Here is a 24,669-nt window from a genome sequence, read left to right as displayed (position 1 = left end):
TCTGAACTCCCAGGACCTCAGGATGTGACTGCATTTGGAGACAGAACCTGTATAGGGATGATTAAGTTCAAACAAGGCCATCAGGGTGGGCCCTAGTCCCACTGACTGCTGTTCTTATAAGAAGGGGAAATTTGGAGAGGGAAAAGTTCTAGGCAGGCACACAGGGGAAGGACCGTGAGAGGACATAGTAAGAGGTGGCCACCCACGAGCCAAGGACAGAGACCTCAGTAGAAGCCAAACCTGCCGACACCTTGATCATCAAGCCTCCAGAAGAGGAAGAGAATAAATTTCCTGTGCTTGAGCCACCCAGTTTGTGGTACTTGGCTACAACAGCCTTAGCAAAGTTAGCCCAATTAATTTTCAAAAACCCTTTGGTCAACAGACTGTGCAGGGCATAATGTGTGCAACTTTCAGATCATGTCCTTTTTTTATATATATAGTTAAGAAGAAGGTTTATTTAGAGAAAAACACACTCCACAGACTCCACACTCCACTCCTAGACAGCATATTAAAAAGCAGAGACATCACTTTGCCAACAAAGGTCCATATAGTCAAAGCTATAGTTTCCAGTGGTCATGTATGGATGTGAGAGTTGGCTCATAAAGAAGATTGAGCGCTGAAGAATTGATGCTTTTGAATTGTGGTGCTGGAGAAGACTCTTGAGAAGAGTCTTGTAGTCCAAGAAGACTCCTGGGGCTGCAAGGAGATCCAACTAGTTAAGCCTTAAGGAAATTAACCCTGAATATTCACTGGAAGGACTGATGCTAAAGCTGAAGCTCCAATACTTTGGCCACTTGATGTGAAGAACCAACTCATTGGAAAGGACCCTGATACTGGGAAAACTGAGAGCAAGAGGAGAAGGGGGAAACAGAGGATGAGATGGTTGGATAACATCACTGACTCAATGGACATGAGTTTGAACAGACTCTGGGAGATGGTGAAGAACAGGAATGCCTGGCATTGCTGCAGTCTATGAAGCTGCAAAGAGCTGGACATGACTTAGTGACTGAACACCACCACCACCACCCTGCAGACAGAGTGTGGGCCATTTCAGAAGGCGAGAGCAGCCAGATCACATCTATATGAAACAGGACGGGAAGCAGCAGGAGTGACCACTTTGAAGGAGTGACCTAGCCCAAGGACACAACATAAACTGATTAGAACCAGGAGAAGGAAATGGCAACCCACTCCAGTACTCTTGCCTGGAAAATTCCGTGGATGGAGGAGCCTGGTAGGCTACAGTCCATGAGATTGCAAAGAGTCGGACACCACTGAGCAACTTCACTGACTGAGTCCAAGATGGCTGACGGATTGACTTCCATTAGATCCTGAACCTCGGTTTACACTCATTGTAACCCATCAGCAAGCTAAAGGATACACCCACAGACACCATGACAGTTCCAAGGCTGACCATCGAAGACCAAAAAATGGGCAGTGGCCCAGTTCCTGGGAATCTCCACCCCCTCTCCTCAAATAGTTGGAAGAGGCCTCCCGCTCATTAGCCCATGAAATTACTCAGCCCGTAAAAGCTAACCACATCACCTTCTGAGGCCACTCTCACCTTCTGAGATGGCCCACCCTGTCTGCGGAGTGTGTTTCTCTCTAAATAAATCCACTTCTTACCTATCACTCTGTCTCTCACTGAATTTTTTTCTATGATGAGACATTAAAAACCTGAGCTTCATCGAGTCCAGAAACCAGGCGTGCCATCTCAGTTGGAAGGCCGTGGGTTTTGACTGAGTTCCAGTCCTGGCTGAGTGGGTTCGAGTTCTGGCACATGGGTTCAAGTCCGGATCTGAGGTGCATGGGGCACTGACATGGCAAGGCGGTTTATGCTGCCCTTACCTCTCTCCTTCCCCTGGGCTGTGCGTGAGTGCCGGGCCATTGCTGTGCAGAGCAGGCACCACTGGCGGAGGCAAACAGCCAAATGGAGGGAGCCGGGGCCCTTGCCACAGTCCCGCTGATGTTGGGAGTATCAGTATAAACCATGCTGTGAGAAAAAGAAACTCCATCTCTCATTGCAGCAGCCTGGCTTGTGTCCTAATCCACGCTGCAGACAGGCTGCTCTCAGTTCTGGCTGGTAACTAGGACCTAAATTGTGAGGCCATTGGGTGTGGACGGGAAGGCAGAGCCTGAGGAGAGACTGTGATGGATGGGGTCCGTCAAGCTTAACAGAAAGAGGGGTGGGCGCCCTGTCATCTTCTATTCCTTCTTGGCTTTCTCCCTCTGCTCCCATTAACCTTCCACCACCTCCAACTTCTGCTCAACCCTTCAAAGATTCTTTTGTGGCTCCTCATTTTCTCCTACAGTCTTCTGACTGGAGACCCCAGAGACTAGAGGGAGCACGCTGATACCTGCTTGCATGAGTCGTCTTGCAGCAAGAGGTCCCGGTGAGGAACACAGCGCCACCTGGGAGAGTTCAGGAGGGGCCGAGAGGAGAGAGGAGATGCCACGCCACACGTCATACCAACCTCCCAAGACCCTTCTTGTTGGAATTCATCTCGGCTGAGAGATGCACACGCTACTAGGAAGGACCCTGAGTCAGAATGATTAGCCAGAAACAACGTGGAAACTAACCCCATCACCATAAAACCCAAGACCACGAGCCAGAGCAGTTCTCCTGGGTTCCTGACCCTGCTGCTCTCTGCCTGGGCAACCCTTCCCAGTGAAGTCTTCTGCTTTCTCAATATATGCATGAGTCTCCTAAGACAATTCAGGTCCGAATGTTAGACAAGAGCCCACTCTTGGGCTCTGGAAGGGGTTCCCCTTGCTGCAACACCAAGGCTCTCCTGTTCCAAGTGTGGGACAGGCCAGGTAACCAAGAATTAAGGACACTTTTTCAGTTACAAGGCCCATCAAGAAGCTCAAATTCATTCCAATAAGAAATAAGTAGTGAGCACTTACTCTGCTAGCCCTCTGAGGGGTTGTGGGCTGATTGATAATGGGGGTGGTGTTACTAAGATATAAATAAAAGGACTTTAGATATTTCTTAAATGACTATACTATGCCAGGTGCTTTATAAAAATGTGCTTTCTCATTGAAATCTCATAATAATTCTGCATTTTCAAGATAGAATGAATAATTTCATTTTTGAATAATGCACTGGGCATTCATTACTTGTTCTCAACAATTAGCCTATATTTTTCTACATAGATAAAGAGATCAGAGTTCAGAGTGAAGTATTTACTTAAGCTAAATGATAAGAGGCCTGAACTGAAGAACTAGCTTTGCCACTGAAGAGCTGTGTAACCTTGACAAGTTACTTACTCTCTGACTCCATTTCTTCATCCACATTAAATGTTAACAGTAAGAAAACTTAACAGTGTAGGAAAGCTAAGAGAATTAAAAGAGAATGGCATGTAAAGTGTTTAGTTTAGAGCCTGAAATTATACCATTTATTTAATAAGTGTTTGTTGGGGGAAAAAAAATCCCCCAAAGCTGGGCTCAGACACAGAACAAAAGGGGTCGCTATGCTTTTAAGCATAAGAAAAAGCTATCTTGATTAAAGTGGCTTTAATCATTTTGCTAAGAAAACAACCTGTGACCCTGGCATTGAAAGGTGATGATGATGGTGAAGATATAACGTCATAGGCATTTATTGGTCTCTGTGTCAGGCTCATCCTTTAAACTCTTCATGCAAATTATTTCATTTACGCTCATTAAAGAACCTACAAGGTGGTCCTCTTGTCTCCATTTTACCAGTCAGGAAACTTAAGTTTTTCAGGAAGCTTCCCAGAGGCTCCCTAGGAATTGGTAGAGTCTGAGCGGAACCCAGGCACAGAACATCTGGTCTATTTTCCATCTTTTCCATTGCAATTCATGCTGGTGCTGTTTTTCCAAGGACGCAACAAACCATCTGAATCTTTTTGGAATGTGTAAACTTCACTTTTTGTTTTGTCATTCTTTTTCTTTCCTATAACCTTTCCAGAGACTGACTATTTTAAAATAGGTACATACTAGAAAAACTTAAAAATGATCAGAATTGAGATCCTTAGAGACTCTTGCCCCAGACATGGCAAAAGTCTTACCCAAATGTTTTCTGGACACAAGACTCAAGACCATAATCTGTTTTCCTCCAGACTAAATTTTTTTTTTCTTAAATCTGGTTATTTTCCTTTAAAAACTTGTTCTAATAGTTTTGACATCGAATTTTAAAACTTTTCTGTGGGCAAGGGGTGGTAGAGGGCAGAGAATAGAGTTCTGATCTCATTGTGTAAATTTGACAGGATTCTAATCCAGAGATTCTGTGTGTGTGTTTTTTTTTAATGGGTTTGAGTAGGGCCAATAGCTTTTTGAGTCTGAAAAGAGATACTGCTTAAGATTCTAGAATGAGTGAGAACTGGGTACTGGTTTTGAGACTCATCGGGTACTGGTTTCTTTTGTTAGAAAACTAGAATGAAAAATAAGGTGTCCAGAAAATAATCCAAGAGTCAACAGCCAGGCCAACTGCAGGCAATCTCAAAGCATGGGGAATCCAGCCCCAATGAGCTATCCTACCAGGCAAAACATCTTCACTTGATGCTGAAGATCTGCAAATTCAAGGAGGCTGGACTGACCGAGGAGCACCCTCTGGTGGGAAACAGGGGACCCAGACCAGAGAATATGCACCTTCATCTCCCCACAATTTGCTTTGTTCACCAGGGGTATCCTCTCCTTCCTCCAGAGCTAATTCTCCGGGGGGCTACCCTGAAGCAGGCAATATTCTCAAGGGCTGTGTCTCATTTGGCTCTTCCTCGAAGGGTTCAGGCCAGAGCAGGTTTCTCCAAGCCTGGAGGGAAGACCGCTCCCCCAGCATAACCACGAGGGATGCACTGGGTGCCTCCCAGTCCTGTGGAATCAGAATCTCGAAGCTGAGCCTCACAAATTGGTCTTTTCAACAAGCTCTCCACTAGACTGCAAACAACTGGAAAAGAGGAATAATGTGCTGTCCAGGGCGGTCTTCCTGGAGCCTCGCACAGAATCTATGACTGACAGGTACTCAGCAGTTATTTAGTGGATGGATGAATGGATACCAGGGACTACTTCATTTGGGATGGTTGTCAGCGTCCAGAGAAAGGGTCTCCTGGAGGAGCTCAGGCCTGGAGGGGCCGGGCAAGACCTCCTGGACTCTGGCTTGGGGACTGGCCTCTCTCGTTTGCCCCCTTTGCCTCGCCCTGTGGCTCAGCCACATCTGAGCAGCCCCAGTCCTGGCCCAGAGCCCGGGAACGCCACTGTGCAGTCAAACGCTTCTCTCTCCAGCAAACTGCCAGACCAACCAAGCTGGCTTCTCAGGACTGGAATTTGACAGAACAGGAACCAGCCTCAAACTTGCAGACAGCCACACTGCCCCGAGCCAGGAGGGTGGTGTTGGATCAGTCCTAGGGAGGAGACTGGAACTCTTGGTGGTTTAACCCCAATTAAAATTTGAAGGGCCACCAGCCCCCTTCAAATCATGTGACCTGGCTTTTGGCCATAGGAGCGCTGTGAGCATTTCACAGTGTGCCTGCTACAATCCATGGGGTTCCAGAGAGTGAGACATGACTGAGCACCTAAAACCTAAAGCTTTCTCACCCAGACATTTGCTTCCAGGCAGCACGGTGCCTAGGGCTCATCTACCCTGGGCTGGACCGACTTACCTTTTTATGGGGGTCTCCCAGTGGCCAGTGCCCTAGAGGCCTTGAAGTGCTCAGCCCGTGCCCACCTTTGCAGCAAAGATTTCCAAGAGCATTAGGACAGAGAAGAACACATAAAACAGAGATAAGAACAGAGACTAGGACTTACAACACCCAGGAAACAAAGAGATGTTCTTACCACGCAGGGACCTCCAGCAGACTTCTTGTCCAGTCCAGTCCCCTTGCCGGGAACTTGTCCATCTCACCCATTAGTAGGTGATTCACTATCTTCAAACAACCAGTTGCCCAGTCCAATCCTCTAGATAGAAGCCTGACTCCAGTCAGGCCAGGATCTTCTCCCTTAACCAGCCAACCCCTACAACTAACCTCGGCCTTATTAACTGAAGTGCCTCCTAGGTCAGCCTTCCCTGGACCAATACCTCAATCTGTAGCAAGCGTCCTTGCTGTAGGTACGCAGTTTGCCTCTGCTCATCCCAAACTCCCATTCCTTCCCTCCCATCCCGCCAACCTTGGCAATCACAAGTCTGTTCTCTATGTCTGTGTGAACATAGAGATGCTTTGTAGACGCACTGATTTGCTTTGTCGATGCACGGATTTGCATTGTATTTTGGGGGTGGGGGGTGGGGGTGCTATGCTGAGTTGCTTGTACTTGGCTGAACCTCGTTGCTGCACATGGGCTTTCTCTAGTTGGGGTAAGCTGGGGCTACTCTTCATTGTGGTGTGTGGGCTTCTCACTGTGGTGGTCTCTCTTGTTGGGGAGCACGGGCTCTAGGTGTGTGGGCTTCAGTAATTGCCACACTTGGGCTCAGTAATTGCGGCCCTCAGGCTGTAGAATGCAGGTTGGGTCATTGTGGTACATAGGCTTAGTTGCTCCACGACATGTGGAATCTTCTATGACCAGGAATCAAACTCATGTACCCTGCAGTGGCAGGCAGATTGTTAACATCGGACCACCAGGGAAGTCCCCATAGTAGGGTTTTAACAAGGTAACCCTTCCTTCTTCCCTTTGTTACCCAAAGTAAGGACATTTAAGGGTTGGGGAAATATGGTGCAATTTTTCTTCACATGACCTTTCCTTTTGAAACACTTAGTACTAGCATTTTATCAGTTTGTATGATCTTGTTGAAAACAGCTGGGTATTCTAAAAATAGAATTTGAATCCTGCTTATTATTACGTGGGCTTCCGTGGTAGCTCAGTTGGTAAACATCTGCCTGCAATGCAGAAGACCCTGATTCAATTCCTGGGTCAGGAAGATCCCCTGGAAAAGGGAAAGGCTACCCACTCCAGTATTCTTGGGCTTCCCTTGTGGCTCAGCTGGTAAAGAATCCGCCTGCAATGCAGGAGACCCCGATTCGATTCCTGGGTTGGGAAGATCCCCTGGAGAAGGGAAAGGCTACCCACTCCAGTATTCTGGCCTGGACAATTCCATGGACTGTATAGCTCATGGGGTTTCAAAGAGTTGGACATGACTGAGTGACTTTCTTTTTTTTTTTTCTTCTTTTGACTGAGTGACTTTCACTTATTATTATTTATTTTCAGCATAGTCCTATGGAGGGGTAAGGATAAAAGAGGGAAAATTCAGTGATTAAAAAAAACTTTATGAAAGATAAAGAGAGATTGTCAGTGAATTACTGTTAGTCTATTGCTTTTTCTCTTCTAGTTATTTTGATTTGATTGCAGTCTTACAACGTAAGACATGATGGCGCTTTTCTTCTGTCAACTTTGCTCTTAGAGTCCGGTCCTTCAGAAGCAGATATAGAGCATATAGTCCCTTTCTTCTGTCCTTCCAGAATTAACATTCCACCTCAAGTCCAGTGGGGTATTCATTATGGTTATTTGTTATGATATAATTTTGTCAAAGATATAAATAATGCTTCTCATTCAAAAGTTCTTAAGAGAAAATAGAGCCCTCCTGTCATCAATCAGCTGCTGAAGGGATTCTGCTGGGCTGGATGCATCATGAGCATCCCTTTCCTTCCCTACCATCCCTTTCATCTCAGCCCCTTTCTCCCTACTATCCACTTCCAAGCTTAAGCATTTCTTTGGAGAGATGTTTGCCAGGTTAACTTTCATTGAAATGATGGTGATGTTAGAAATCACAAGAACCATGCCTTCTCATTTTAGCATTCCCCAGGCCCGAGCAACTACTGAGTCTGCATGCCACAACTAGAGAGTCCGTGCACCTTCATGAAAGATCCTGCGTGCCGCAACTAAGACCCAACGCAGTCAAACAAATAAATAGAGACTGCATTTTAAAAAGACCCTACTATGTGTCAGACACCTGTACTGACTGCTTTACCAGCATTGTGCTATTTCATTTTCATAAAAACTCTAGGAGGTAGAGATTGCTATTATTTTTTATTGATGAAGAGCCTGATGCCCAAAGGCAATGAAAGTCACAAGGTCTTAGGGGATGCACCTGGGTTTAAATCCAAGTCTATGTGGTTCCAAAGACTCTCCCTCTCCATCGAATCATTATACAAAAAGAGAACGAGCAAGTCTGTGATCAGTATATCCAGATGTCTCATGGGTATGTTGTATTCCTGTGTATTTTATTTCTATAAAGAATGAGGGGATTTGGCCTGGAGGCAGAGAAACTAACCAGGAAGCAACTACAGTAATTTAGGAGAGAAGAAATGTCTTGAATAAACAGCTGGTTATGACTATAGTGGCTGTAGAAGTAGGAAAGGGTGATGGAAATGTGTATATGAGTGTGTATAAAACACTGGGAGAGAGTGTGACTGGGGATGACCTGATTGACCTAAAAGGGCCAGTGACCTACACTATCTTCTGAGGCTGCGTTCATCCTGAAGGTTAACGTCAATCCACTGGAAAAAGAGGGAGATGACAGGGAAAAGGCCTTTCAGTCAAGCACTGTATGGAAAGCTAGTGAAAATGGGGGAACCAACATGCATTTTGTGAACAAGAAGGACAGGTAAACCCTCCAGGACCACCCCCACCCACCCCTGCTCCACAGGGCCTCAACCAGACAGAGGTTTGGGCACATGCAGACAGTTCCTGGAAAATCTCTCCCAGGAGAACACTCAAGAGGTACCCGAGAGACGGTGTTTGGAGAAGTCAGACATCTCAGGGCTCCTGGATTTACTAAGCTCCAACACACACCCACCATTCTCTTTTATTTTTGTCCTGAGGAGACACACTTAAGAGATCATAGCACCTCACATGTGTGTACATAGTGTTTAAAGGGTAAGAATAGTGCTGGGAAGGCTAAAGGTAAAGCCACCTCTTTCTCTCCTGTGGAAGAAAGCAGTCTAGAACTCTAGAGAATTCTAGAGAATGCAAGGATGTTATTGAAGAGAGAACCTTGGTTCTGCTCTGATTTATTGCTATCACTGCAGGTATGGCAAACCACTGGCAGGTGTTGGTAATTTATTATTATTTTTATTTGGCTGTACCAGATCTCAGGGGATCTTTGTTACAAGTGGGACCTTAGTTCCCTGACCAGGGATTGAACCCAAGCCCCCTGCATTGGGAGCATAGAGTCTAAACCATTGGACCACCAGGGAAGTACCAAAATGTTATTAATAAGGAGTACTTATGGCTCCTGTCACTTCTGTTCACGATATCCCTCAGCGTGAAGCATCTACCTGTGTGTTTCTTAATACTGCAACTGACAACCTGTCCCGTGTGCTGATTACCTAATTGTCAAGGGTAGCTGGTGAGGACAAAAATATGTTGATGTCTTGATGTAAAACCAGAGAATGAAATCAGATAATATAAAGAACAGAGGGAAAAGCCACCATAAAGAAAAACGTCAACTCAAGAAACAAAATTGAACATTTTGCATGAGCAAGATCTTCCAAGCATGCAGACACTCAGCGGCCGCATTGCCCAGGTGTCTCAGCTGGATGAGTACCTGTGGTAAGGGGTGAAGTGTACCTAACATCCAGATGAGTGCTAATAGATTTTGGCAACAATTTATACTAAAATTTTTTAAAAAGTCATGTGACTGGAATTAGGGTAAGACTAGGGGGGTGACTAGGGCATGAACTCAGGAAGGCACTCATCTGAGCTGACCCCACCCTTGCCTAATCCTGAGAGTGATGCCTCCTGAATTTTGTGTCCAAGGGGCCTCTCTTTCTTCACTCTTGTGCTAGTGCTGCTGCATCATTTCATTCATATCAACCTTCATCCTCAGGCTTGGAATAACCCCCTGGGCAAACGAGGGTGGGGCAGAGGTGATGGTGAAAAGAGGATTGTGATTGAAAATACTAAGGGCAGGAAACAAAGAGGATTCAGTGATTGATGGGCTGTGACGTTTGATGCCAGTTTGGGAAAGGAAGCAGGGTGGTGGAGACTATAGAGTGGGAGAGTCTGAAGACCGGTGTTAGAGGGCAGTACTGAGCAGCTTGTTCCTGGTGGTGCTATGTACGCTGTGCTGAGTCGCTCAGTCATGTCTGACTCTTTGCAACCTCATGAACTGTAGCCTACCAGGCTCCTTTGGTCCATGGGGATTCTCCAGGCGAGATTACTGGAGGGGACTGCCATGCCCTTCTCCAGGGGGATCTTCCCAACCCAGGGATTGAACCCAGGTCTCCCACATTGCAGGCAAATTCTTTACCGTCTGAGCCACCAGGGAAGCCCTTAGAAATATACAGACATGCCTGATGGAAACTCTTTTTTTCTCGGCAGACAGGCCCCTAGGGTTTCCACTCTTCCATGGGGATGGTCCCCGTGTCTGTGACAACCACAGAGGCTGTTCCAGCTCAGGAGATCCTGATATAACTCTGGTGAAGAGTATGAACTTAATGAATTTAAAGATTACCTAATGAAAAAGGAAATAAACCAAGGATAATAAACCAAGGATCCTTATCACCGACTGCTTTCTGTAGTTCCCATTGCTCATAAAAATATTTTATCATTTGACTAGACAGCAAGTGGACAGGTACAAGGTACCTGGCAGCTAAAAGAATTTTTTTTTTTCTGGAAAGTGATGGTTTCTGAACTCTCCCTGAATAGGCTGGTCCGAGATAAAAATCTCTGTCTTCAGGAGGTGGCTGTCTACATCGTGTCTGGCTTTACATCAGATGCCGGACTTTACTTCAGGCCCCTCAGCTTTATGTCAGGTGATGGCTTTCCATCACATGACGTGACTTTCCATCACATGACCCTGACTTACATCACCATCTGCCCCTCAAGCCTGCAACTTCCAAAGCTGGGAACTTCACATTGATCCCAGCACCTAATACAGCTTTTGACATAGAGCGTGAACAGTGACACCCTTCTGCTGAGGGCAGGGGTGTGGGGACAGGACCAGAGACTCGGGCAGAAAGGAAGAAGGAAGAATGGGGAGGAAGGTCATAGGAATGAGCACAGCCCACCCACCAAAATGCCACCACTTTCACACGCTCCACACTCACACCCACCAGCCCCATTCTCCAGATGCCGACCCTTGTGTAGGCCTGCAGCTTGAAAACTGTCAAGACAGGTGTTTCTGGGTCCAGAGGCCTTACTCTGGGAAAAACAAAGGGCAGTTAGACCCCACACAGTCTGCCAGGCTGAAAGTGCCCCAGCTGCTGAAAGCAGGCCTTGTCCCTCCTCTGAAGCGAGGTAATTTGGGCTGGAGAGTCACAGGCACCCAGGCACCAACCCGTCCTCTGTGGACGCGTCCTTGGGATTCTGCCAGGGTCATCTCCATCTCCCGAGTCTGGGGGGCCTACCTGGGCGCGACAGGTGGGCGTGCCGGTGCTCCGGCGCCCTCTAGCGGCGTCTGCGCTAACGCCAACCCAACTCATTCCCCTGCCTTCCTCCTCAGAGGGGTGGGGGTCAGGACGGGGGGCGGGGGGGGGGGGGGGGTGCGCTGCTCCCGACAAGACTAATTTCGTTCCTCCATCCCTCTTAGCGCAATGAACTGCCCTACAGACATTTAGGATCTCTTGGAGAAGGAAGCTCTTTTAGTCAATACACCTTAACCCTGAGAAGATGGTTTCTAGAAGGAACCTGAAAGAAATATTGTATTTTTCTTCTGATGTTTCCAAGGAGAAATTGCTCTAGTTTTCAAAGTCATAAGAAATACAAAGTTATAAATATGATGTTCTGAGCCAGAGATGGAAAAGCAATATTTTGGAAAGTTTGTTCTTCGCCCCCCTTCTTTTGGTGCATTTCACAGCATGTGGGGTCTTAACTCCCTGACCAGAGATGGAACCTGAGCCCCCTACTCTGGAAGTATGGAGTCAACTGCTGGACCACCAGGGAAGTCCCAAACGTTTATTCTTTTTAAATGGACTTTTCATTGAAGACAAAATAAAGGATTCCCCTGTGGATTCCTTGAACTGTAAACACATACAGTCTCTCTGTTGACTTGATTGACTTAGTTGTGACCATTTAAAATAGAAAGTCAGCACTGTGCATGTGCAGTTCTTCACAAAACATGCAGGGTCACAGGGGCAGCTGTAGACAATGACTTTGTACAAACTGAATCATATCTATTGGGTAAATATTTCACTGGCTCCAAGAGACAGTGAAACAATTAGACTCAAGCCTGCTCCTCCCAATGGATGCAGGACACCCACCTGACGGCCCCCAAATTAGTCAAGATCATCAGTGCCCATGGCACCAGTGCAGTGATTATCTCCAGGGAACCTAAGTCTCTCTGTGAGAGGAGTGATCAAGAGGGTTGTTGAGTGTGTCCTCTGATCTCAGTTCCCACATCTGTCAAATTAAACAACTAGAGTCAATAGTTGATCCTCAAGCTCTCTTCCAGTTCTGGGCATCATAGATTCAAAGGGATAAAGTTGTTGTCCACAGGCTAGCTTAGATGGGCTCTCCTACACCTAGGAAAGCACCAAAATCATCAGACAAGAACAAACCTTCCCAAATAAGTCATCCCTTTCAGAATTTGTCTTTAGGGCTTCCATATTTCTTGAGCTAAAAGCTAGTGGTTCCTAAGAGGCATTCCCAAGAATACAGCAGTCAGATAAAGGACTTCCCAGTTTTTGCTAACTTAGGAAAAACATATACTGTATGTCATTTGTGTTTAGTAGTTTATAGACTAAGCAGAAAGTTCCCACATCAATGAGACGTCTAGTATAGAAAAGACTGAAAGTATATGTAGGCATTACGGTGTTTTGATTCTGCACTCACAAGATGTAGCAGATATCCACTGGTTCAACATAATGCTAACTGAGGTTCTACTGCGCTTAGGTGCTCAGTCATGTCCGACTCTTTGCAACCCCATGGACTATAACCTGCCAGGATCCTCTGTCCATGGGGATTCTCCAGGCAAGAATACTGGAGTGGGTTGTCATGCCCTCCTCCTGGGGATCGTCCCAACCCAGGGATCAAACCCAGGTCTTCCGCACTGCAATCAGATTCTTTACCATCTGAGCCACCAGGGAAGCCCAAGGATACTGGAGTGGGTGGCCTATCCCTTTTCCAGGGGATCCTCCTGACCCAGGAATTGAACCAGGGTCTCCTGCATTGCAGGCAGTTCTTTACCTGCTGAGCTACCAGGAGAGACCCCGAAGTTCTACTACATATGGTCTATTTCAAGTAGCATAGAAATAGATGCTTGACCCATTGATTGAGCTTGATTTTGGACTTAACAGTCACTTCCATAAGAACAACTAACTTCAAGAAAGGATTTGTAACTTCAGATCCCTTTGATTTGGATAACACACTTCCCTCAAAGGAAAAACCATTCTAGAATTTTTAGGATATCCTAAAATTTGGAAAACTCAGCAGTGGCCAGAGGACCGGAAAAGGTCAGTTTTCATTCCAATCCCAAAGAAAGGCAATGCCAAAGGACGCTCAAACTACCCCACAATTGCAGTTATCTCACAACTAGTAAAGTAATGCTCAAAATTCTCCAAGCCAGGCTTCAGCAATCAGTGAACTGTGAACTTCCAGATGTTCAAGCTGGCTTTAGAAAAGGCAGAAGAACAAGAAATCAAATTGCCAACATCTGCTGGATCATCAAAAAAGCAAGAGAATTCCAGAAAAACATCTATTTCTGCTTTATTGATTATGCCAAAGCCTTTGACTGTGTGGATCACAATAAACTGTGGAAAATTCTGAAAGAGATGGGAATACCAGACCACCTGACCTGCCTCTTAAGAAACCTGTATGCAGGTCAGGAAGCAACAGTTATAACTGGACATGGAACAACAGGCTGGTTCCAAATAGGAAAAGGAGTATGTCAAGGCTGTATATTGTCACCCTGCTTATTTAACTTATATGCAGAGTACATCATGAGAAACGCTGGGCTGGATGAAGCACAAGCTGGAATCAAGATTGCCAGGAGAAATATCAATAACCTCAGATATGCAGATAACACCACCCTTATGGCATAAAGTGGAGAAGAACTAAAGAGCCTTTGGATGAAAGTGAAAGAGGAGAGTGAAAAAGTTGGCTTAAAGCTCAACACTCAGAAAACTAAGATCATGGCATCTGGTCCTATCACTTCATGGCAAATAGATGTGGAAACAGTGGCTGACTTTATTTTTCTGGGCTCCAAAATCATGGTGATTACAGCCATGAAATTAAAAGACGCTTACTCCTTAGAAGGAAAGTTATGACCAGCCTAGACAGCATATTAAAAAGCAAAGACATTACTTTGACAACAAAGGTCTGTCTAGTCAAGGCTATGGTTTTTCCAGTGGTTATGTATGGATGTGAGAGTTGGACTATAAAGAAAGCTGAGCACCGAAGAATTAATGCTTTTAAACTGTGGTGTTGGAGAAGACTCTTGAGAGTCCCTTGGACTGCAAGGAGATCCAACCAGTCCATCCTAAAGGAGATCAGTCCTGGGTGTTCATTGGTAGGACTGATATTGAAGCTGAAACTCCAATACTTTGACGACCTGATGCGAAGAGCTGATCATCTGAAAAGACCCTGATGCTGGGAAAGATTGAGGGTAGAAGAAGGGGATGACAGAGGATGAGATGGTTGGATGGCATCACCGACTCAATGGGCATGGGTTTGGGTAAACTCCAGGAGTTGGTGATGGACAGGGAGGCCTGGCGCACTGCTGTTCATGGGGTGGCAAAGAATCGGACATGACTAAGTGACTGGCCTGAACTGAAAGTGCATTTAAAATTTTCTGTCTTGATATTTGGTGAGTCTAATGGGCTAGCGACTGTTGCCAAAGCAGTATGACTTTAGGCTACTGCAGGGATCCAAAAGGTTTTTGTTGGTTTGTCTTTAAATATTAACTTGAGAAAAATGGAAAAAGGAAATAGAGGATAAATTTAGCTCCTTTTCTCTTAAAAATGCATTAAATACAGATCCTTTGGTTATATATCTGATTTAAAAAACACAAAGACTCATGAAGTGACTTTCCCAGCTGGTATAGGGACTTTGTCATAATTGGTGGGGTTGCTACCATCAGAGTCCTTTTCTCATCTTCATTCTGGATTGAGGCCCCTCTGAAAATGTGAGATTCTGATTACACACAGTATTAAATACTTGCCTCCAACATGTTTACCTGCAAATGGAAAAATCCTTTCTTAGTGTGAATAAAGGTAGCCATGGAGGTCCAGGGTATTCTCTTTTGGGGAAGTTGCAAGGAGAAGACAGAGAAATGCATGGTGCAAACCATATGAATACCTTTTCATTTGAGTTCCAAAAGATTCAAATGCAGATGAGAATAAAGACTTCATCATTAACCCATTTCTTTTTTCTCTTTCTGGTCCTGCTGCTCTAGGTTTTCTCTCGTTGCGGCAAGTGGGGCCTGCTCCTTGCTACAGCACATGGGCTTCCCCCTGCAGTGGCTTCTCTTTTTGCGGAGCACAGGTTCTAGGGTGCAGGCTCAGTGGTTATGGCACATGGGCTTCGTTGTCCCAAGGCATGTGGGATCCTACCGGACCAGGAATCAAACCCGTGTTCCCTGCATTGGCAGGTGGATTCTTTTTTTTTTCCTTTGTATTAACTTTATTTTTCATTTAAAAAATTTTTTTATTTATTTTTAATTGAAAGATAATTGCTTTAAATATTGTGTTGGTTTCTGCCATACAGCAACATGAATCAGCCATAGGTATACATATGCCCCCTCCCGCTTACATCTCCCTTCCACCTCCCCCCTAATCCCACCCATTCGTCCCATCCTCTCCTTCACCCCTTCCCCCCGTGTCCACATGTCTGTTACTATGTCTAGCAGGCAGATTCTTCACCACTGGACCGCCAGGGAAGTCCAATGTTGTAGTTTCGATGTCCATGAGCATTTTCACGTGGTCACCTGTGAGCGAGCAAACCTTTGGCTCCATTCTAGACAAGCGCTTCTCATCAGACCATTCAGAACAGCCCAGAATTCAACAGCCTCTTCGACCATGGAAGGATCTTCCTTTTATGGAATGCTCAGGGGAAATCACCTGATTTGAGCGTGGTTTGAGTTCGAGTCTGTGAAACCATCATGACTCCCCTCCAGAGACGAAGGAGGAGATGCTAGCCTTCGTTAGCGTGCACCCTGAAAGCAGGTGTCCTGGCTGTACTTGCCAGCCCTCCTCCTATTTTTATCCACCTCCCTACCTGTGAGTGCCTTTGACCTACTCTGAGCTCAGACCCCTGATCTATTAGAGTGACTTTGTCAGTCTTTCTTTAAAAATGGACAGGCAATAAAATGAATTGATCCTAGAGGCAGCAGATCAGCAATGGAAGTGAAAACCTCAGAAGTCATCTAACAACAGCCACAGCCACCCAGGGTTCTATCTTATCTGCTGGATCATAAAACGGGAAACCTAAACCTGAAGGGCATCCACTCAAAATAAACAAAGCTGTTGCTTGCTTCTGGCTCTTGGGGGAATTGCTATGCCATTTAACCTGTGTATACTCACTACAAAATATTGCCATGGGTGTGAAACACTTTTGTTCTAGGAAAGATTTTTCTGCAGGGGAGTGGTTCAAGGGGAAGGTTGTTTTGACATAAAGCAAAAATAAAACACACACGTCTTGGAGAACAGGGATCGTTCAGAGGGCAGTAGAAGAAAGGAATGGAGAGAAAAGAATATCTCTTCTGAAGTGATAGTTTTTCCCAAAGGGTAGGGTTTAGTCTCCGTTTAAAGAGAAAATTTTAAATAGCTTGGACAGCTCAAAACTGCTGTTAAGGGAACTGAAAACCAAGGGAGCCAAGAACAATACTTTAAAAAAAAAAAATCTTGGCAAAGCAGCAAGAAGATGAAGAGTTGGTTTTGCATAGTTTTGAAGGCAGGAGTAAGGAAGCAGAGGCATCTCCTCCCAAAAGGCACTGAAATCTTAGAGCGTCAGTGGGTCAGTTGCAGGGGCCAGGGGTGGGGCTGTTTCTCTCTTGAAGCCTCCCAGGGCACCCACTCCTCCCTACCCCACCCCACTACTCCATGTACGCTTCCTCCCTCCATCTCTGGAACCCTTGCGGGGGTTGAGGGGGGCAACACTTCTCAACTGGATCCCCTAGGGACCATCTCTACAGACTGGATTCTTGGCAAGTTCTGGGACTAGAAGCCGGACTTGCAAGGCCAAGGAGGAGGGGCATGGTTGGATCTGGAGAGATTAGTAAGTATATATCTGGTTCTGCCTAAGGGAGGGTCATTTTTCTCTCCAAGCCTGAGCTTCCTGGTCCTGGACAAGGACGCTCCTCTCCTCTCCCCACTTCCCATGCGGCAGAAACTGTTAGCTGTTCCTCAAACCAGTTTCCTGGTCATCCTGGGCACGACTGGATGATGTTTCTCAGCATCTCTTGTAGTAAAATCGTGTGACTCCTTTCTGGCCAATGGAAAGCAGGCACAACAGGTGTGTCCTATCCAACTATGGCCCTGTAGTGGAAGGCAGTGTCCTCCAGAATTCATGTCCACCCAGACCTTAGAATGTCATTAAAAGAAACCCTGTTTCTATGCCCACAGGATACTTTTGACACCAAATGTGTATGGGGTGGTGGTTCCCACACCAACCAGTTCTCTAGTTCTCAGGGGACACCAACTGGGTGTCCTCTAAGTTAACTCAATTCTGATTCTAACTACATGGACTTATTAGAGACCCCACAGCTCAAGGGCTCAGTCTCCCACTTCAGACACCAGTTGAAAGTTCCAGGCTGTCACTCTATTTCTGATGAATCAGCTGTAAATTGGGAGTTTCCATGACCAGCTCCTGAGGTCTGAGAATTTGTGAGAACTGCTCACAGAACTTACTTATGTTTACTGGTTTATGTAAAGGATATAGTGAAGGATACAAGTGAACAACAGCTAGGTGAAGAGGTGCATAGGGTGAGATCTGGAAAGTTCCAAGTGTAGGAGCTTTTGCACCTGTGGAGTTGGAGTGACCACCCTTCTAGCACATGGATGTGTTCACCAATCTGAATCTCTCAAAACCTCATAGATTATGGATTATTATGGAGATTTTGGGCTTCCCTGGTGGCTCAGTGGTAAAGAATCTGCCTACAATGCAGGAAACCCAGGCTCAGTCCCTGGTTTGGGATGATCCCCTGGAGGAGGGCATGGCAACCCACTCCAGGATTCTTGCCTGGAGAATCCCATGGACAAGGAGCCTGGCAGGCTACACTCCATGGGGTTGCAAAGAGTCAGACATGACTGAAGTGACTGAGCACACATGCATGGAGACTTCATAATGTGGGTATGATCCAACATGAATTCATTCCTGTCCCTTCCCCAGAGGAATGGGGGTGGGCGTGGGGGAAGGAACTGAAAACACCAAGGTTCTAATCATGACTTGGTCTATTTGGTGCCCAGCCCCCATCCTGAAGCCATCCAGAAGCCCACCAAGAGTCACCTCATTAGACCAAACGATGCTCCTGTCACCCAGGGAATCCCGAGAGATTTAGGAGCTCTGTGTCAGGAAATGCAGGCAGAGGTCAAAAAATTTTTTTAATATTTATTTATTTGTTTGGCTGTGCCAGCTCTTAGTTATAGCACATGAACCCTTAGTTGCAGCGTGTGGGATTTATTTCCCTGACCAGGGATTGAACCCAGGCCCCCGGCATTGGGAGCTTGTAGTCTCAGCCACGGGACCACCAGGGAAGTCCCAGACATCAAAAGCAAAAGATGTCCTAACATCTTTATCCCTCAGATTTTAATGATTTTAGGAGCTCTGTGTCAGGACCTGAGGGCAGAGACTTAATATTTGTTTCTTATGTCACAGCGACCCTATTTGGAAGAAAAGCCTTTTCAGATGTAATTAAGGCAAGGATTTTGAGATGAGATCCTCCTGGATTAGAGTGGGTCCTGTGTCTAACAACAGATATCTTTGTAAGACAGCAAAGGAGAAGACAGACAGACACGCAGGGGCAAGGGCAGAGACATACACACAGGCAGAGATGGAAGTGATGCTCTGTAAGTCAGGAATGCTAAGGGTCAGCAGACACACCGCCCCCTACCCGCCCCGCCCCAAAGCTAGGAGAAGGGCATGGAAAATGTCTTCCCTCAGAGCCTCCAGAGGAATCAACTCCACTGACACCTTGACTTTGGACTTCAGGTCTCCAGGACCATAACAGAATCCACTATTGTTCTTTTAAGCTATCAGGGTCGTGGCCATTTGTTACAGCAGTGCTGGGACAATCTCTTCGATACAACAACCTTCCCTGCTCTTTCCCCGTCGGGCAGGCTGGCCTGGAGACGATCTCTGGGTCATCTTGCTGGGGCCCAGGGAGCCTGGAAGGAATGAGCCTGGATTCCTGAGTCACTGCTCAGTAGAAGCAGGAGTGGCCATGAGGCAGGAGCCACATTAGCTGTGGTAAGCTTCTGTTCTCTGCATTTATTGGTTACGGTGGCCACACTTATCTCAACTGATATCCCCACCACCATACAGCAATAAATGGACGTGCCGGTTTGCACAGCAATCTTGTGGAATTTATAATTCTAGCTCTGTCGCTGAACACACAGGAAAGTCCTGTTGTCAGAACTGGGAGGCTGAGAACCAGACCCTCTCCCTCCAAAGGACAAAACAGAACTGGGGGCCAAGGGCATGGCCTGCCCTCTGCCAGCACCTCGTGGTTACCCACATTAGCACCGGCTCTTCTGTTGCACCAGCAGAGGCCTGGAGCAGGAAGGAGGTGTGAGCCCAGGGCAGGTTCCCCATTTCTGCCCTCCTGGGTGGACACTCACAGTGTGTGGATTCCCTTCCAGGAGACCTGAGCCTGCTGTGGGGCTCGGTGGGGAAAGCAGCCGCAGGCTGGCCCGGAGGGAAGGAGAGGAAGCATGAAGCCAGGGAGGCTGGGCCCGGGGCCGGAGTATCGAGCGGACGGCTGGGTTCCATCTGCCTCCACTCTTGTCACCACGCACAGCCTAAGTGGCTGTCTCTACCTGGCCAGGTAGACCTGGTCCATGGAGGTGGATGGGGCCCCTGCCCACGCCAGCACTGAGCTCCTTGGAGGCAGCAATGCGCTTGGTGGACACTCTGCCCCGGGGCATCTGTAGATTGTGGGAGCCACGGTAGTGGGTGATTCTGGAACGGGAGGCCAAGGTCAGATAGTGAGATGCCCTGGACGCCGTCAGAAATCTGGGCCTTAACCTGTGGATAGTGGGGTGATTCTCAATGCTGGGTTTTAAGATCTGCGTTTTAGAATATTTACCCTGGGAGTAGGACCCGCACAGAGTAAGACCACCATAAACATTTGTGTAGCTGAATGAAAGCAAAATGCAGTACTAATGCTCATCCTGTAACATGGTTCAGTCTCTCTCTTACACACGCGTGTCCACTCCTTCCCCACCCCCGCCCCCACCATCCAATCCTAAAAGCAGGGAGATTATGTGGATGGTTGATGTCCAATGGGCTCCCCAGACAGCAGAATGGATGCCCAAATCGGACAGCGAAGACAGAGCTCACAGGTAAGGATTGGAAGTGCCCATCTAATGTTGGAGAAAGGTTTCAGCAACCACACAGATAAGGCCACGTCGTCCTCAGTTTGTGTTCCCCGAGTGTGGGCACCTGCCTGTGGGCAGGGAGGCCACAGGGGCCCTGTCACAGGAGGCTCTGCCTGCCCACCACTGTGGAGGAGGTTTCAGCCCCGTGACATTTCCTTGGAATCCAAGTGTGGGTCCCCTTCTCCCTCCCCCGCATTTATTTTACTTCCTTCCCTTCTTTCTCTTGTCTGGCCTGAGAATGTTCGTGGAGGCCTGTGGTCCAGAGAAGTCCTGGAGGGTCATTTGTGCCAGTAATAAATCCCCCCAGCTCAGGTAGGGAAGTCAAGGGGGAGTCCTGGGTACCTCGGTGGGTTGAGTCCATCCCTACTGGCCCCATCCAAAGCTCTGCCCCGGGTGTGGGACCACAACAGCATCAGACACTGTCCCTGTCCAGGGAGGTGAGAGTTCTCAGAGGAGGTGACAGTGGGCTTCGGGTCAACGGGACAACAGGTCAGGACAGGATTCAGCTGGGAGCTGAGATACTTAGGCCAATGGACCATCAGGAAAGACAAGGGACTGGGCGGGAGGGCAGAGGTATCTCACAAAGCATAATGGAAAGGATGGGTCTCCAGGTGAGTATCTAAAGCACAGGTGGCATCCAAGCTGCTCCTTGTCCAGCTACAGGACGGGTCAGAATGGGGCGGGGGCTTCCCTGGTGGCCCCGTAGTTAAGAGTCTGCCTGACAATGCAGGGGACACAGGTTCAATCCCTGGTCCAGGAAGATGCCACATGCCACAGGGCAGCTAAGCCCCTGCACCACAGCTACTGAGGCCTCGCTCTAGAGCTCACGTGCTGCGACTGCTGAAGCCTGAGCACCCAGAGCCGGGGCTCCGCAATGAGAGAGGCCACCACAATGAGAAGGCCTTGCGCCACAAGGAAGAGCAGCTCCCACTCGCCACAATTAGACAAAGCCCAAGCGCAGCATCAGAGACCCAGTATAGCCAAAAAAGAAAATAAAAAGAAACCACTATGACCATTAAAAGAAAAAAAAAAAAAGAAGAATGGGCCAAATGGAGACAAAAACCCACCAGACATAAACCGAAACTGCTACAAATTAAAAAAAAAAAAAAAAAGAACGGGCCCAGTGGGTCCCGAACAGAAACCTAGACAGAGCTCCTCAAATTCCAACTCCTTCCGCGGCGGAAGCTCAGGCCCTGGCGCCATTACCTCTCCCGGCCTCGCGCCGCCTTCTCTGCAGGCCCGTTCCTACCTCCTCCGTTGCCCCAGTGGATTCCCGCCGTCCTCTGCCGTCCTCTCCCGCTGCCTGGCCCGGCCTTCAGACCGAGTGTCGGCCGGCCGCCTCCACACCGCCACTTCCGCTCCCGAGGCGGTGCCGTCCTCACGGGGACGGGTCTTCCGGGTCTTTCCTCCAGGTCAACAGGAGAAGGGGATTTTTGATGAGCCCCTTTCCAGGAAACAAACACGGAGGACAGGGTTCAAATGGCCACCAGAGACTACCCTGGGAGGGGAGACGCGGGGCTGGAGTCAGAAGCCTGGGGCAGGAAAGCCTGTAACGGATCTCACCTGAAACCACCGCGACCCACCACTCCAGGACACTGAGCAGGCCAGGTCACGTTGGATTAATCAAGTCAAATCCGTCAGGCTTCTTTCCAAGCTTGGGGAAAGCCTGAAGTCAATCCTCTTCACTCTTTTTTTTTTAAAGGAATTTGTTTAGCTTTTTATAAAAAAAATTAAATAAATATGGCTGCGCTGGGTCTTCGCTGCTGCACGCAAGCTTTCTCTGGTTGTGTTCTGGGGCTTCTCACTGCAGTGGCTTCTCTTGGGGTGTGTGGGCTCTAGAGTGCTCAGGGCTTCAGTATTGTGGTTGGAGGTAAACATGAACATCATGCTCCCTTTACATGTGAGGAAATTCTGACTCAGAGAAGTTAATATGCCCAAGAGTTTTGGTAAGCAGGGGGTGGGGAGGAAGCCATGATTTGAACCCCAAATCACAATAGCTTGTTTGTAGCTTTTCTAAGCAGAGGAGAGAGGAACTGGTACCTTAAGGCACACCTTGATCTTCCACTTGACCTGGGATCCCTCTGGTAGGGTAGCCGGGGGCAAGGCTGAGTCTCCTAGGACCAGCCTGACCTGAAGTGGTTCCTCCCTGTTAACCTCATCCCACACATGGCCACTGGGCAGATTCAGTGTTAAACCAGCCAAACCAGAGCAGAGGATCCAGGGCCAGGGCCAAGTTCTTGCACCATGTCTCTCCTGCAGTGACTAGCGGCTACTGTGGAGGCCACCCAGGGCGCCTGCAACACTGGCCAAGAGACACAGCGTGGTTTGAGCACAGCCACACTGACACTCGTTGAAAAGGATTTACTTCACAGCTGCCAAAGAAAGCCTGAAAACAAACCCAGACGATCCTCAAACATTCATGTTCAGAAAAAAAAAAAAAAAAAAAGATCAAAGACCTCTTCACCCAAGCCAGAGTTCTGGGGAGAAGAAACTGGCCAGATTTAACTCATTGTTTGGGACAGTCAAGCACTCGGCTGTCTTGTCGAACCTTGGCAAGGACACAGAACATAGGTGTCATTCCAAAACTGCCTATGACACCTTTCATCAGAACCCCTTTTTGGTCCCTTAAGGCAGCATTCCTAAGTAGATCAACCTTATACCCAGACAAGACCCTTTTGGCTGGGGCATCTGAAATGCAAACATCACCACTCTCATAAACACTGAAACGTCATGTTCACGATGCACTAGGCATTCCTGTGTGTGCCAGTTGCTCAGTCACGTCCGACTCTTTGCCACCCCATCGACTATAGCCCGCCCGAATCCTCTATCCATGGACTTCTCCAGGAAAGAATCCTGGAGTGGGTTGTTATTTCCTTCTTCAGGGAATCTTCATAGATCAGGGATCAAACCCAGGTTTCCTGTACTGTGGGAGACGCTTTACCATCTGAGCCACCTGGGAGGACTCCTAGTGCTTTATATATGCCAGTTCATTTCATCCCCAGGCTTACCCCTAACTCGCTTTAAGTCGTGTGGCCAGTATATGGTGGAACTAGGATTCGAAAAGCAACAGTCCAGAGCTGATGCTTGTAGCCTCCACACCACGCTGCCTTCTGAAAATATTTAAACATCAACATTTTGCCCTTTGAGCATCTGTGATAGCCTCACCATCAAAACTAGGCAGCAGGCAGCAGTTGGCAGCCCTATGGCCTTTCTTTCCTACTCCTTAGAGCTGCTAAGGACAAAATGCTGGGAGATACCTGCCCACCCTCCCCTGATTCCTTCACCACCTCCCAGAGGACTCTATTCTCATTCTTCCTTCCTACACACGTGATGCTTGAGGTGAAAGTGGTAGTTTACTGCCATTAAGCACTTGTGACTCTCAAAATTAAGGAATTACTTGCAGAAAGTCTAGTGATTTATCCAAGGCAGCATCATCACAGTGGCTCATCACCTTTGCTCTGTCTCCATCAGTGCAGCCAAGACGGTGGTGGTACTTGAAGGGAGAGGGCTGAGGCGGCTTGCGTCTCTGTCCAGACAGATGACAAAGACACCACCAAGCATCTTGCGTAGAGCCTCCTTGTTCAGGATGCAGGACCTGGTACTTGGCCCCTCTTGGTTATGCACGTATAAGGTACCCATTGTTATCTCCTTCCCTGATGGCTCAGAGCGTAAGGAATCTGCCTGCAATACAGGAGACCTGGGTTTGATCCCTGGGCCAGGAAGATCCCCTGGAGAAGGGACTGGCAACCCACTCCAGTATTCTTGCCTGGAGAATCCCATGGACAGAGGCGCCTGGTGGGCTACAGTCCATGAGATCACAAAGAGTCAGACACGATTGAGTGACTAACACATTGTTATAGGGAAGAACTATCTCATGTCTTTTTGTCCCTTAAAGTCCTCCCCCTTAACATGATATTCAGAAGTGGTCCCTAGAGGGAGGTGAATAAATTCACCTGGAGCAAAGCAGCTTCAGGAGACAAAAGTGATGAAATCAGTTAGTATATACTGGTAAGTCAATGTTATCCTTCAAATCACAATATCTTCAAACTGCAAAGTTAAGTTCTTACTCATGATCCTCGTCATACTCTTTCCAGAGCTAAAGTTGTCTAGCTGGAATATTGCTGGTTCCCACAGTAGAAGGAAAGAGAGCTCTGGAGGTTCAAACACTGGCAAATAACTCTGAACCAGAATTGATGCATGTCATTTCCATTCCAATCCACTGACCAGACCTGAATGCTTGATACCACCCTGC

General features: G+C 47.5%; 1 long non-coding RNA gene across 3 annotated transcripts in view; it reads right to left on the bottom strand.

Annotated features, from left to right (window-relative positions):
* The window catches only part of LOC122451383, a 54,106-nt gene extending 31,935 nt beyond the window's left edge, over positions 1–22,171 (bottom strand). For all 3 annotated transcript variants that reach the window (XR_006272397.1, XR_006272398.1, XR_006272396.1), the window contains exons 1-2: positions 21,981–22,171; positions 21,667–21,861 (exon numbers count right to left, since the gene is read on the bottom strand). This is a non-coding gene — a long non-coding RNA (uncharacterized LOC122451383). The remainder of the gene's footprint in view (positions 1–21,666; positions 21,862–21,980) is intronic.
* Positions 22,172–24,669: the final 2,498 nt, after the last annotated feature.

The sequence above is a fragment of the Cervus canadensis genome, chromosome 12 (assembly GCF_019320065.1).
Source record: "Cervus canadensis isolate Bull #8, Minnesota chromosome 12, ASM1932006v1, whole genome shotgun sequence".
NCBI classification, from domain to species: domain Eukaryota; kingdom Metazoa; phylum Chordata; class Mammalia; order Artiodactyla; family Cervidae; genus Cervus; species Cervus canadensis.
The sequence above is the reverse complement of the archived record's forward strand: the minus strand, read 5'-3'. Positions and strand labels throughout refer to the sequence as shown.